We start from the raw sequence: 15,711 nt of genomic DNA on the forward strand, positions 1-15,711 counted from the left end.
TACCCAGACTGAGCTCAACTCCAAAATCCAAACGGGATGATTAGTGGGCGGGTCTGGTTTACGAGGCAACAAACACACAGGCACGAAGGAAAAAAAACGCTTTGGGGTGTTTTTGGTGAGTACATAACTATATAACAAGGTTAAAACATACAAAAAGTGAATTTTGCATGATACAGCCCCTTTAAGTTCAATGTATTCTGTAAATATGGCTGAAACACTTGTTTACTGTACACATGTACTTTGTGCTGCTGTCTGATTGAAAATATAAACTTGATTTCAGGAGGTGGGTCTGCTTTCCATGATACTTGACATCAGTGTAGAAACTAATTCGGTAACACTTTACTTGAAGCCTCCCTGTATAACACATTATAAGTAGTTAGGTTAGGATAGGGTTAGGGTTAGGTCCTGATTTTATAAAGCATTGTGATCATTTATGAGTGTTTATAACTATAGTTATACAGTTCTATAATGTACTCATAATGTGTTATACAGGGAGGCTTCAAGTAAAGTGTTACCACTAATTCTTCTTCAATTTTAACTAAGACCCAGATTTGGAGTTTCACATTAAGACCTGAGGACCTGATTATTGGTTTGATCACATAAATGTCCTCAAAAGTCTAACAGTCTGCTGAAAAACAAAAAAAAAAACTAGGTGTGTATATTAGCACAAACCTGTTTGAAGATATATTCAAGGACTTGTACAATTTATTTTCTCTGAAAATGGCAGCTCACAGTGCAGCACTTGCTGTGCCATGAGCTTGTAGATCTGTTGTTTATGAAAGTGTAACGGTACAAGTGTTTAAAGTGACCCAGATCAAGTCCTAACAGGTTAACAGCCTTCAAACGAGCCATTAATGATGTGAGGTTAAGAGGTTACGGTTGACTTTACACAGAAACGACTGGCAAACAAGAAATACTTTGTACTTTTACTCTAAAAGTACATTTCATAGCCTGTACTTTTTATGTGAGTAATCATTTCAATGAGTACTTTTACTTTTACCAAAGTCATTTTTTTCACAAGTACTTTTACTGAGTACAGAATGTAGGTACTTTTCCTATCTCTGGCTGTAGGTCATGTGCAGCTATGCCTGTTTTACAGGATTCATATATGCATGATTACAAATTCTGAGAACAGATTAACTTACAAATTGTTGCTCGACAACTTCAGTGTGCTGCACTGCAGGCAAATCCTCAGCAGAACCTCTTGAGTTCTTTAAAAAATTAAGATCGGTGGTTAAATGGTTCAACAAAACGATAATGTGTCATGATGAATTAAATGAATGAAACATTTCAACTGGGAATATTTACACAGAACTCTCCCCATATCACTGTTATTCTTAAACTGCAGAACTTAAATCAATTGCAATAAATGACTACAGTATAACAATATTCACAATTATATAAATCTACATACAGTATCTCCCGTTCCCAGTCCATGTTTAATATATCCTATGAAAACATAATGGTGCCGTCATTCCTCCTGGGAGACTTCACAACACGGTGGGGTGATAGTCACAGGAACCAATGTCAACTTCCTGGAGTTCTGTGGTTGAAGACAGTGAAGGCAAAGACATGCCTCGTAAAACCTGTTGTCTCTCAGTTTCACACGATCAGTTTGACCACTGAATTCACCAACACGATCCTCTGAATGGTACCAAACTCAGGCTCACCGTCACCGTTTTGCCTCAAAACCCATGGACCAAAAGGGCACGAGAGGCCCAGGTTTTCTGATGGCATGAAGTGGCGTCTGGGCTTCAGATGTCTGCCTGGGTGAAGCTCAGCATACAGACCACGATGTTCCTCAATGAGATAACCCTCAAAGATGGCTGCCTCTTGTGTCAGTGCAGGAGAAAAGATCAACTCCATGCAGCTCTGTGAGGACAGGAGCAGTTCCCAGTGTTGGTTCCCCTCGTTAGAGGCAGCGATCTCAGTAGGCACCAGGTCTGTGATGCACTTTGCTGAAGAGCTCCATCTGGATTTTTCAAGTCCTGGGGTTTTATGGCAGATGGCTCGTCGCGAACATCACAAAACTCTTAGTCGACGCTGGTCAGTCGAAAGTTTAGCTGCTTATTAGCTACTTGTTGAGCGAACTGTCTCTTCTGATGCCAGTTTCACTTTAGTCATCCACAAGAAGATCTGTGTTGTAGTTGACCTTATCGGGAGTTAATGCAGAATCCTCAACAGTCTGAACCTTGAGAACCTCTCTTTGTACCCGACACCATCGGCACTAGGGGTGGGAGTTGTTAAGAGTTTAGCGATTCTGGTTCCATTATCGATACTGCTTATCGATACGATTCCTTATCAATTCTCTTATCGATTCTCATTGAGTGAGAAATGAAACAATCCAAATGGGGTGTTTGCATTAACTCTTTATTATCTGCATCCTGAACAGAAGAAAAAATTATCCATATCATGAAAACTTTGCAAGCTGCAGTCGCCCCGGTTTCATCATTTTGTGTGAAATTCAGCCGAACTCTGGAGCTTCTTCCTGACGCCAGGCTGGAAAGCTCAAAACCAAATCATGCTGGCCTCACACTGGATGCCCCTGTCTGGTCCAGCTCCACAGCTCTGTCAGTCACACAGCCTCGTGTGTCTGCTGTCAGCTGATGGAGGTTGCCAGATCTGCCCCAAATATAATTTTAAAACCATCCAACAATAGAAAGCAGTCCAAACCTCCATCTCTGTAGAAAATACATGTTAAAAACCATAAAAACCGGATTTGCATTTAAAAAAACACGTCAGCAACACATAACCATTCCATCAACCCACCTCGGGTTCAAAAGAAGCTTGATTGTGCAGAAACCCGTCCAATCTGGCAACACAGCCGCTCCGGTCATGGAGCTTTGTTTTGTGCAATCTTGATGTCGTTTGGCTTTCCTACAATGAGTAAGTACAACATCGTTCATTCTTCTAATGCATATAATGATTAGATCGCGTTGTTTGTCATATATTCTACCCAAAGAATAAAAATAATAATGTTAGGGTTGGGGTTCGGGTCTTATTTTGAAATCACAGATTTTGAAACACGTCTCGGTGTGAGCTCTGCTCCATGCCGATGTTTTGAACTAACTGGTGCCCGTGTTAACTTGTGACCAATAGACTGAAACATGTAGTCATTCTGGCGAACGTCAGTTATCGACAGTTACAGTGAGTGTATACGTTTAAAGTCTTTTCTGAGTCTTACTTCAACAACTGCTGTTATCAGCAGGTGTTTACACAGACCTCCGCCGTCATTCGTTAACATGGGAACCATTTAATCCATAACACCAGCAGGACGATCGCTCGTATTCTGCCACGGAGCTCTTTGAACAACTCGCTGTTTCACAGTTTGTTTCCATCTCACCTCTCCAGTGTTTGTTCTCTCGGGGTTTTTATTAAAAAAGTGTTTTTCAACCACCGTCGTGCTCTTCTGCTTGTTTTTGACTGTCCTGCTTCCTGTTTACTGGCACGTCACACGTCACACATCACTACATACGAGGGAACACATGCGAATAATCCCCGTTCAATCCACGCCGCTGTCAGGCGGCGTTTATATGAGACATGGAGCGGATTGTCGATGGGTGTAGACCACCTCGTACAATCGGCTCCGAAATACAATCCGCTCCGAGTGAAGCGGATCCACACTGGACGTTTACATGACACATTTACAATCCGCTCCACCATATAAGCAGATTATACGTGGTCCGTGTAAACGTGCCTAGTGTTAATCTGTATACCATCATCTTCCAGTTCCTTGATTTCGTTCACAGTTGGGTAAAGAATTGCATTTATTCCCTTCGTCTTAACGCCATCAGCTTTGCAAACTGCCAACAAAAAGTGACACTTGAGACTTGAATGACTCTGGTGACAAACACTTAATAGTGTAACAGATGAACGACCCAGCAGTTTTACGAGTGCTCCATCCATTCTGTGGGACGAACACCTCTTGGAGAAGCTTGGATAAAAGACAGACCTGTAAGAATCAGTATCCCCCCCCCTCCGGGACTCGGTCCCTAATAACAACAGCAGTGCATTTCATTCATAGGTGCAGTGGTCAGAATGCTGACAGACCCTCTTTCGCTGCATGACACAGGATTAAGGTGCAGTAATTTGACACCAGCTTCACAGCCCTTGTGGCTGCTGTTTCATATAAATAAAACCATTCAAGTTGACGCCACTTCCTGCAAAAGTGTTTCCATAACAGCAGTCCAATCAGAATGAAGCATGAATTACTCCAACAAACGGCTTTCCAGTTTTACTGTTCTAGAGTTTTTTTGTTTTTTTTAAATGTAGCTCATGTTACACACACCTCAGCTGACAGAATACAAATTGTTGTGTATTAATTTACCGAGGACGTGAAATAATGAGATGAGCAGAAAATGCAGATGGCCTGCGGTGTGACCTGCAGACAAAGTGAAATAATAGGCTGCATTTAGGAGTGTGTTATCCCCCAGGGCAAGCCATCATCCCTCATTCTACATTCCTCCCAAAGAGCACAGGTGGAGCATCGGCGCCGTGGCGGGGTTTCACTCATCACAACTCCGAACGCCATCAGGCAGAACAGACACATTTCTGCCGCGTGTGATTTGCAACAAAGCCGCTTGATTACCCCTCGTGCTCTTTCCATTTCATGTAATGGAACAATTAGTCGCGCCACGCGCTGCTTGTTTATCCGCCCACTCCCCCCAAAATGGAAAAGACGGTCGTAATTGTGCACACTCACCTGCAACCACTTAAAGGGAAGCAACAGGCCGCACGGCAGCGGCGCCGCTGTGTTTCAGGGGAGTTTACAACTCCAGGAGTCACCGAAACTCTGCCTTCCGCTGGCTGGAGCGAGCGAAGCGGAGCGAGAGCGGCCGTCCCGTCCTGACAGCGCTGATGTTTAAGAGCTCGTTGACCACGATGTCCAGTGAAATTCAAGGCCTCTGTTGCCTTCTGGGTGTCTGTTTACGCCACAGTGGAGCGCAGAGTGGAGCACACTGTTGATGCCACTTTCTGTAAGCGACTGTCAGGGTGGAACTTTTAGAAAACACTCGGACTCCGTCGCCATGTGGAGGGGTGAAAACGGCACTTTGGGAAAACACTCCAGCTCAGTCCCGAGGGGACTCTTATCCAAACATCCACTGGGGGCCCAACATGAACACAACACAGCTGTCAGTGTTTCTGTCGTTGGCGTCGAAACGAACATTGTTATCTGATGTTGCTGTGTGAATGTGACACTTTTCAGAAGGGAAAATGCAAAAATGAAGAGTTTGAAGAGGACATTTTCTACTGGGTTTTGGTTTATAGGAAGGAACAGAATTGAAGAGAACAGCGCTGGAGTCAGAGAACAAAACATCAAGTTGACAGAAAGTAGTCGATATTTTGTAGGAGACAATGGCTGGTGAATGTGAGGTTCTACCACCAACTACCACCAGACTCCTGGAGCATCCAACTACCACCAGACTCCAGAAACATCCAACTACCACCAAACTCCAGAAACATCCAACTACCACCAAACTCCAGGAGCATCCAACTACCACCAGACTCCAGAAACATCCAACTACCACCAGACTCCAGGAGCATCCAACTACCACCAGGATCCTACAAGCAAATTAAAATTCATGCCGAGCAACTAGCTGTGTCTGGAGAGCTCGCAGTGGACAGAATGCGCCACACAAGAAAACCCATGGAAGGCAACAAACTGAGAACAGTCACTCTGCTGGGTTCAGCGACTGTGAGCGCACACACACACACACACACACACACACACACACACACACACACACACACACACAGTATGTGGAAGCATGGAATGTTTCCTGCAGCCGTCTCCTGCAGCTGCTCTCCTGGAGTTCACGCTACATGTGTGTGAACACGGCAGCTCCTCTGATTTTCTATATCCGGCCTGGAAATCTTGTTTGCTCCCAATGATTAAAAGCGGCGTCAATGAAAAGCAGCAGATATGTGATCTGGTATATTCCACGTTCACACACAGACAGTCGACCCGCCTTCATCATTCATGCTCTTCCTCGGTCCCCGGAGCCACCTGCCTCTGAGAGCAGCGTGCCGTCTCCCTCCGACTGAAGCCACCCCTCACAAGACGAGCGTCCGATCATTTATTCATGTCCAGACACATGATTTATTGAAGCACACACACTTTTTAACCCTTCAGAAGAAGTGAGGGCTGGAGCCCTCCGCGGATCCCGTCTCGTCTGCTCGTACGCGTTCCGGTCCCGGTGAGGAATTCAGTCCCAGCATCCAATTAGCCCACTCCGCCAGATGATGAAGGGACCGGCAGAGCGAGCGCTCCGTCTGTGATTCTCCATTCTGTGTATACAGCTGTGTATCGTCGGAGGAAGCTAATTATAGGCTTTTCTGAATCGGTATGGATTTTTTCTTTTCACGTGGTTGGAGCCGCTGGGAATAGGGCCAGCCGGGGGAAAAGGGGACGTCTCCTGAAACGTGGTGACGAAGTGCTGGGATACCTTTTCAGAAGGGGTGTGTTACTGCCTGTCCTACCGTGTGAGGCAGTTTGAAACCCACCAAAGCACAGCTCAGTGTTTCCAGTACAGAAAGATCCTTAGAGATGCCAGGTGTGAGAAAACAAAACCCAGAAAATGGCGTCCGTTTAATAAGCTGCTGCTGGGGAAAAGGCCCTGCCGGGAGGCAGCACCCATAAAGCCCTGCGGGGCGGCTGGACTGTTTGCATAGAGCCACATACTTTTATTTGACACAAGTTAATTAGACATGTTCACCTCTTTCATCAGGACCACCTTTATCTGCTAAAGTTCCATAACTCCATCAGGAAGAAAGGCGACACACTGGCGTTTTGGCACCGGTGTCAATCACCGACACTGTGCTAACTCACTGCTTTTGTTGCACACTTTCATTCAGTGGCCATCATTCTTGTAAAGAAAGCTAGAGACAGGTCCCCCAAATTAATTGGATCAACGATTAAGTGGGAGGCATCCCGCCCCGCCGAGCAGAGACAAAGGCAGGAGAAAGGGTCAACGCCGGCGCCGGCTGAAAATTGACACTTGAATCAGATAATGAAGAATGGAGGGCAGGCGGAATAAAGGGAGGCCTATCGGTGTGAGGTCCGCTCCGGCCTCGCAGACCCACCTGATTGACTCGTGTTGCTTGGCAATATGGATCCAGAGAGAGGAGCTCACATGTCTCATGATCACATCCACACTGCTGAACAGCGCTGTTGTACCGATTTAACTTTGACAGGAGAACCGAGAAGCGGCTCGTCGAGCTGAAGGAGCGAAGACAAAAGCAGCGCTGCTGAATCTGAATGGCCGCCTCTGTGCAGCCGACACGCAAAGAATCTGGGCGCTGTGGTTTCAGCAGGCGTCTCTGCAGAGCAGGGTGGGAGGGGGACCAGGCCCGGTGACCACCAGGGGGAGGTGTGAGGGAGAGGAGGAGGGTCTGCAGGAGAGGAAGAGGCTGAACTGAAGAAGTTCAGCTCCCCGCGCTCCCTAATCCCACAGCTCCAGCTGGAATACCTCCACTCTGATGTAATGGGGGCGCTGCGTGTGTGTGTGTGTGTGTGTGTGTGTGTGTGTGTGTGTGTGTGTGTGTGTGTGTGTGGAGAGCAGTGTTGTGCTCTGGGAGGGGCTGGGAGCGTTCAGACTACAGGCAGGGTTCTCTCCGAGCGGCTGGAGAGTCGTGAGGGTCGTTCAGCAGCTCAGCAGATGAAAGAGTCCTTGACATGAAGTGTGTGAGAGCGCATGCACACACACACACACACACACACACACACACACACACACACACACACTGCTGGGAGATCCATTCAGCAACTCCTCTGCACCAAAGAACAGAGGAGACGAGAAGAAGACCGAGGATTCTGGAAGCGAGAGGCAGATTGTCGGCTCGCAGCGTGGCGACAGCCTGTGTCATCTCCCTCCAGAACCAGGACCTGGAACCCTCTGTAGACCCTGACCCCTACCAGAACCAGGACTGGTAACCGTCTATAAACCCTGACCCCTACCAGAACCAGGACCGGTAACCGTCTATAAACCCTGACCCCTACCAGAACCAGGACCTGGAACCCTCTATAAGCCCTGACCCCTACCAGAACCAGGACCTGGAACCCTCTGTAGACCCTGACCCCTACCAGAACCAGGACCGGTAACCGCCTCGACAGTCAGTGATCTGGTGTAAAGTGATCACTCTGAGCCTGTAAGAATCACCAGAGAGCTTTTATTCTGAAAGTGGTTCTTTCGCTGGCTGTCTGTCTCCAGTGAGACAGAGTCAGATAATACTGGACAGTCTCCTGAGAGTCGCCTCAGTTCATCATACGTTTCTCCCAGTTCATCCTCAAACAAAGTGGTAATCCGCTGGTTTCATGGTGTTTTTGATTTTATCTCCTAGTATCTGAAATCTGAATCCAAAGGGTCAAAGTGTCACACTGTGATGGGCGTGGGCCTCATCAGCTGTTTTTAACGCTGAGTCTGTTAAAGCAGCTGTACCCTAATGATGGCCCGTCTGCACCGTTCAGTGAAGATTCTGGGATTCCTGCCATTCTAACTCATCAGTGAACTATGCTTCTGCCTTGACTGGACATTGGGACAATGTGGGTTCTGGGTGAGTTTACTGAGAGCAACTCGTAGCTCCAATGGTGATGGGCAGAAAAACGTGTATAGCAGGGGTGGGGAACCCTGGTCCTGGAGGGCCGCAAACCTGCATGTTTTCCATGTCTCCCTGCTTCAACACAGCTGATTGCAATGAGGCTCGTTATCTGGCTTTCTGCTGGACTTGGCCATGAATCTTGATTCGATTCAGGTGTGTTGAAGCAGGGAGACATGGAAAACATGCAGGTTTGCGGCCCTCCAGGACCAGGGTTCCCCACCCCTGGTGTATAGGGACGAACAAAGTCCACAGCGTTCACCTGGAAAGGCTACCAGCTCCAGCACAGGCTCCCCGGGGCCCAGTGCCCGGTCCTGACTTCCAGTCTGCAGGTAGAGCCTGCAGCACCTGCTGAACTTCATCCACATTACGGAGGATGGAACAGCTCGGAAGGGTCAACACAGTCAAGAGAAGACCAAGAAAACGGTTCTCTCTCTCTTTTAATCAACACCTGTTGAAACAGCAGAGAACCCAGGAATCTGAATGAACGTGATCCTCCAGCTGATGTTGTAAAGAGGCCGTGTTCCAAATGTAACAGACACACACACACACACACACACACACACCGTGATGGGTGTTACAGGAAGTGCTGGAGACAAAGGTCAGGCCAGTGTGATGGCTGGCCTCAGACCGCCTGCTCACGGTGTCATCGGTGTGAGAAGCCTTTCTGGTCCGTTTGTCCCTGTTTGTCCAGGTCTGTCGAGGTCCGTCCCAGTCTGTCCCTGTCTGTCCCGGTCTGTCCCTGTCTGTCCCTGTCTTCCCGGTCTGTCCCGGTCTGTCCCGGTGCAGTCTGTCTCCTGGGGGGGGGGGGGTCCTGCTGGCTCCAGGCCGGCATGTGGAGCAGCGCCGCCTCGGCCCTCTGGGAGCTGCTTCCAGATGGAGAGGCCGGCGCTGTCGTCTTGTATATTCAGTGAAAAGAGCGAGCCAGCGGGGGAGGGGGGGAGGAGTGTGTGTGTGTGTGTGTGTGTGTGTGTGTGTGTGTGTGGGGGGGGGGGGGTTGTCATCTGGGCCTCCTCCTTTACAGAAGTGGCCTTTTCTTTCTTCTGTGGTTTTCATGATCCTTGGAATGCAGTGAGAGGCTGCAGGACTCCAGGTGGCTGACGGGGGGCGCTCCTAATGCCTCTTTCTTCTTTTCTTTTCTTTTTTTCTCCACCGCTCTGCCTTTCTTCCCAGCTCCCATTCCTCTCTCTCTTCCCGGGACAGGTCTGAGGCTGGGGTTCTTCAGAAGCAGCCGTGTTTGTTCTCGCTCCGGCCCCGGCGCTCCGGGACGCTTAGAGGGTCCATGCAGGTTGAAACCCCCCCCCACGGCTCCCCCCTCCCCCCACAGCTCTGGGGTTTCTAAGAAGCCTCTCCACGGCTCTTTGAAAAGACGCTGTCTCTGAGGAAGAGGAGGGAGACGAAGAGGCTCTGTGGGATCAGGATCAGGATCAGCTGGAAGGAGCAGACTAACGCCATGAGCCGCCCGCCGCCCCGTTAACTAAACTAATGATCAGAAAACAAAACACACACACACACATGCACACACACACACACACACACACACACACACACACACACACACACACACACACAGGCCTGAGCGGCTGCACAGCAGGGTCACAGCGTGCATGTTCAGGCCAGACGTGGCCCAGAGGTTACAGATGTGCATGTGGGATCACATGTTCGAATCCCACAGCTGACATATGACCACTGTGGCTCCCTGAGTGTGACCTTTGACCCCCACCAGCTCCCTGGAGTGCTGTGCCGGGGCTGATTCTTTGCAGCAGGACCGGCCGATGCAGGGAAATCTGGTTTAGCAGGAACGTAGAAGAGCCTTCAGCACATTGCAGAACCCGTCTCCAGTGTCTGAGTCAGAGAAACCACCTGACTGGGTTCCCCAGTGCCAACGTTTACAGTTCTCCCCACTGGGAGAACATGCAAACTCTACTCAGAATGGCCCAGCCTTGGTCGATCCTCGGTCTGAGGAGAGGATGTTCCCCACCGCACCTCCTGATCCCTCTGGGTTCACAGTGAGGAGGACCTGATGACCGACCCGGGTCCCTGTTTCTGCTGTCCATGTTCTCTTTAAAGGGTCAGGGCCAGGGACGTCTCCCTGGACCGGACCGTGTCTCCTGGTGCTCCAGGCTCAGCGGGACGCTCTCTGGTTGGAAGGCCATTGTTCGCAGGGTTGCCGTGTCTTTGCGGCGCTGCAGCAGTGTGTTGAGCTCTGTGGATCCACCTCTTCATGTTGTCCCGGCTGCCTCTTCTCTGAGACGTCTCCGCCGTCTCTCAGCATCTGATAACAGCAGCAGCGGCGTTACAGAGGAGGGTTCTCCTCCTCGCTCTCAGCTCGATTAGCAGACAGTTCAGTGATAAGATTGCCAGCGACACGGGCATGGTAATCCTGTCTTCCAGCTGACTCCAGATCTTTGATCCCACTCTGAAATGGTATGCATGGATGTATAGAAAGAGCAGCAGATAACAAGACAGCAGCGCCCTGAAAGCCAGATTTCCATCCAGCGCATTAACTTTAATCACGCTTGTATTGATTAGTCCCAAAACATGAAACATACATTGCATATGCCACGTTCACTGGCGCTCAAAGATCTCCATGAAATATGGGAGTTCAATTAAAAGATGAGAGTGAGCCGGGCTGACTTAATGACTGGGTGTGTTTGATGGGAACTTTGTAGAGAGTGAGGGATCACCGGAGTGTCAGTCTCTGAGACAGTCTCACTCTCTGCATGTCTCACCGTCTCTTCGTCTGTCTGAGTAAACACTGGCTCCGTCTCGGTAATGAATGAGGCATTAAGGCCTTCGTGACCGAGTGAAGAAGACGTTCTGACATGGTGAGCTACGACGAAGGACTGGTTTCAGCTCTGATCAGTTCCTTCAGTCTGTACTTCAGTTCTACAGACGTCCAAAATGCCTGCTGACTGTTCCAGGTCTGAAACACTAACACACACACGGTTTCTCAAACATGCAGTCTGTCCTCTGGATTCTCGGTCTTACAGGAATTCCTTTCTCACAGCGCTTTGCTTCTCAGACCAGGCATGGGGCGGTTTTGACTGACAGCGCCGTGAGACGGCCCTGGAGGGTCGGGCCGTGAGACCAGGTACTGTTTCCTTGAAGCATAATATCCATCTTTGCTCCGAGCATTCCTGCAGCCCCCTGAGGACAAAGCCTCACTTCCAACACAAATGAAAAGAGCGCACACCAGGCCGGCGGCGGACGAGCCAGAGTAATCACATCCTGGAGGTAGAGGGCAGCTCTCCAGCTGAACCTGAGGGGGGCAGCGTCTCAGCTGAGGAGTGGAAAAACAGCCGGGACGCTCCAACAACAACCCCTCTGTCCACTCCCTCCCTCCGGGGGGAAGACAGATGTGCTTCCATTTGTAGCAGAGATTCATTCCCTTCACACGTTTATCCAGAGGATGACGGAGCAGTTCTGATCCGACAGCAGCAACGCGACTTCCTGAACAGACGAGCGACGCGACCACGGAGACCCGTCGTGCTGCCGACTCGTCTTGGGAAGCCTCAATTGGTTTCAACATGTTTTCCATACATGAGGAGAGTGACTGCTACTTCACAACTGTTCTGTTAGAATGCACTTCATTTATCCTTTTGACATTAACAGTATTCTTTGACACAGACGGGTCCAGGCTAATATTTAGAAACAGTGCTGATAAGACGGTTCTGGAAGTGTTTCTCCTCCGGCCTCCTCCACACGGAAACACTCTCTTCATGAACCATGAACCGAACACCAGCAGGAATCCAGGAGCATTCTCTGGAAGGGTGTATATCTCTGAATAAGTTCTGCCTCCAGGTTAGAACTCTGTTAGAACTCTGTTACCCTCAGTCGCCTCGGGAAGGTTTCACGTTTCACAACATTCTGAACAATGTCAACAGTGTAGCTACCAGAAGAAGAGCTTCAGAAAAGTGTTCAACCATTTCTACTGAGACGGAGCCTTTTAGAAAAGTTCCACCCTGGAGTGGTGTAATGCCCCGACTCCACAAGACAGGCGCGAGAATCCCAGGTTCGTCTGGATGCAGATCTTTATTGTGAAATCAGCCGTTCACAGAACAGGCAACAAACAGGCACACAGGAAGAGCTCCTCAGGGAGAACTCTCCCTCACCTGCCTCTCCAGCTCCAGCTCCGGAGAGGACTCCCCACCTGCAGCCACACCTCCCTCTTTATGGTTTCCCCACAGGTGCTCTAATTAATCCCCACACTCACAGAAAAGAAACTAATAAACCACTCCCCTTTAACATACCATAACTTAATGACTACTGACAAAGATGCAATGATGGGAAAACGTTCATACGGAATAAGAGTGAAGATGATGATTAAATTGATTGGCCAATCCCAAATATAATAAGCTATGGTAACCTATGAACAAAGCTAATTCTTCACAACAAAACATAAACTAAACATACTCCCAGCTACCCCACAAATAAGGTGTGTCTATGGGTGAGGGTGAGTTACACAGCCAGGGTGGCAGGTCCATGAAATCCTGCCTGATCTTGAACCTGTAAGGCTGAAGGGCCAGGTACCATCAGGTGATGCGATCATTCGCAGCAACCACCTCAGAGCCCTGTGGTCAGTCTCCACTGGAAACTGACGTCCGAGAAGGTAATATCTCAGGCTCTCCAAAGCCCACTTCAGAGCCAGGCACTCCTTCTCGATAACTGAATACCGCATTTCATGGAGTTTTAGCTTGCAGCTGATGGAAAGAACTGGCCTCTCTTGTCCTAACTCTTGTCCTAACTCTCCCTGTGCTAATAAGCTCCAAGCCCCACCTGAGAAGCATCAGTCTGAACAGCAAAGTCTTTTGAAAAGTCCGGGTTTGCCAACACTGGATGGCTGCATATCACGTTCTTGAGGCTGTGGAATGCCACCTCACACTCCTTGGTCCACCGGAAAGGTTTCTGATCTTTTGTTTTGGTCAGTTCAGTCAAAGGATAGGCAATGTCCGCAAAATCTGGAACGAACCGGCGATACCAGCCAAGGAGGCCCAGAAAAGACCTCACTGCCTTCCGTGCACGAGGGACTGGACAGTTTTGAACTGCTGCCACTTTGTCCTCCTGTGGTCATAAACCATCAGGACCAATGCTGTAGCCAAGATACTGGATCTCCTTGTGGGCAACTGCACATTTAGAACCATTAACTGTTAGTCCAGCTTGTTGAATCCGATCCAGAACAGTCTCAAGGTGTTTCAGGTGCTGCTCCCACGAGCGGCTATAAATAACCACATCATCCAGGTATGCGGCTGCAAACTCCTCACAGCCTCGTAACACCTTGTCCATCATTCTCTGGAATGTTGCTGGCGCCCCCTGCAGGCCGAATGGCATCGTTGTAAACTCAAAGAGTCCACAGTAGGTCCTGAAGGCAGTCAGCGGTCTTGCTTCTTTGGCTAACGGCACCTGCCAGTAACCTTTGCTGAGGTCCAATGTAGACAGGAATCTGGCAGGACCGAGGCGGTCCAAGAGGTCATCAATGCATCAACTTCTTCTTTTAATGTGCTCAACAAATGTTCCGGAATACGATACATGTGTTGCCGGATTGGTGTGGAGTCCTGCAGATGTATGTTATGCTCCACCACTGAAGTCAGTCCTGGTTTCTTGGTGAACAATCCGGGCCTATTCAGCACCTGCTCGACCTCCGCTCTTCTCCCCTCCGACAGATGATCCAGGCTCGGCTTAGACTCCACCTCTTCATCAGATAGGGAAACAACCCTCCGTGATTTCCTCATCCTCCACTTTGCAAACCAGCCCCACAGTCTGCTTTCTCTCTTTCCACGCCTGGAGGAGGTTCTCATGGAACACCTGATTGGCTCTCCCCTTCTCCTCCATGTTAACTTCATACGTAACAGGCCCCACTTTACGCACCACTTTAAACGGGCCCTGCCACTTCGCCAGCTTGTGCTCCGGGGAGGGCAGTAACAATAACACCTTCTGGCCAGGTGTATACTCCCTCTCTCTGCTGTGGCGGTCATACCACCCTTTCTAGACCTTTTGGGCTTCCACCATGTTTTCCTTCGCCATTACTGCATACTGGGCCAGTTTATCTCTCATTTGCAGGACATAAGAGATCACATTTTTGGGGGTGGCAGTCGATAGTTCCTCCCACTTCTCTTTTAACACATCCAGGGGCCCCCTGACTGCTTTGCCATATAACTGTTCAAATGGGGAAAACCCTGTGGAAGCTTGTGACACTTCTCTGTAAGCAAGAGGAGATATGGAAGCCAGGCATCCCAGTCCTTTCTGGTTTCACTGACAAATCTTCGGAGCATTCGCTTGAGGGTCTGAATAAAGCGCTCCACCAATCCATCTGTTTGAGGATGATATGGAGTACTACGTATGGCCTTGATGCCCAGAAACTTATAAGTGTGTTTTAACAGTGTGGACATGAAGTTTGTTCCCTGGTCTGTGATGATCTCCTTAGGAATGCCTACTCGTGTGATGAGCTGCCCGAGCGCTTTAGCTACCTGTTTGGCCTTTATTGATCGAAGAGGAAATGCCTCAGGGTAGCGACTTGCATAGTCACAAATGACTAAGATATACCGGTTTCCTGAACTGCTAGGTAGCAATGGTCCCACTATATCCATAGCAACTCGAGAAAAAGGCTCCTCAATCACTGGCAGTGGACACAAAGGTGCTCTGTCTGACACTCTGATACCAGCAGTGACCTGGCACTCTGGACAGGAGCTACAGAACTCAGCCACATCCTGTGTAATACCAGGCCAGAAAAACCTTTGTTGGATGCGTGCTAAGGTCTTTTCCCATCCTAAATGACCTGCTATAGGAATAGTGTGGCCCAGCTCCATCACAGAAGTCCTAAACTGTTTCGGCACCACCAACTGCTTCACTCCTTCCCCGAGCTCATACAGAAGCTGATCTAAAACTGCGAACTCCTGCTTCGTCCCTTTCTCCAGACCCTTGTCAACTCTGTCAGTCCTGCTAAGCTGCAATCTTCCATCTGGAGCTGCACAAAATCCTTCCCCAGTGACTCTGCTGAAGGCAGTAGTGTCTCCAACTTCCTCACTGTTCCCATCTGTTTTGCCTCCCTTCGCTGACGCTTCAACTTACGTTTCCTGCTTGGTAAATCCTCACCCTCTATACTGACGTCCCAAAATG

This window comes from Salarias fasciatus, chromosome 20 (genome assembly GCF_902148845.1).
Source record: "Salarias fasciatus chromosome 20, fSalaFa1.1, whole genome shotgun sequence".
Lineage (NCBI taxonomy): Eukaryota > Metazoa > Chordata > Actinopteri > Blenniiformes > Blenniidae > Salarias > Salarias fasciatus.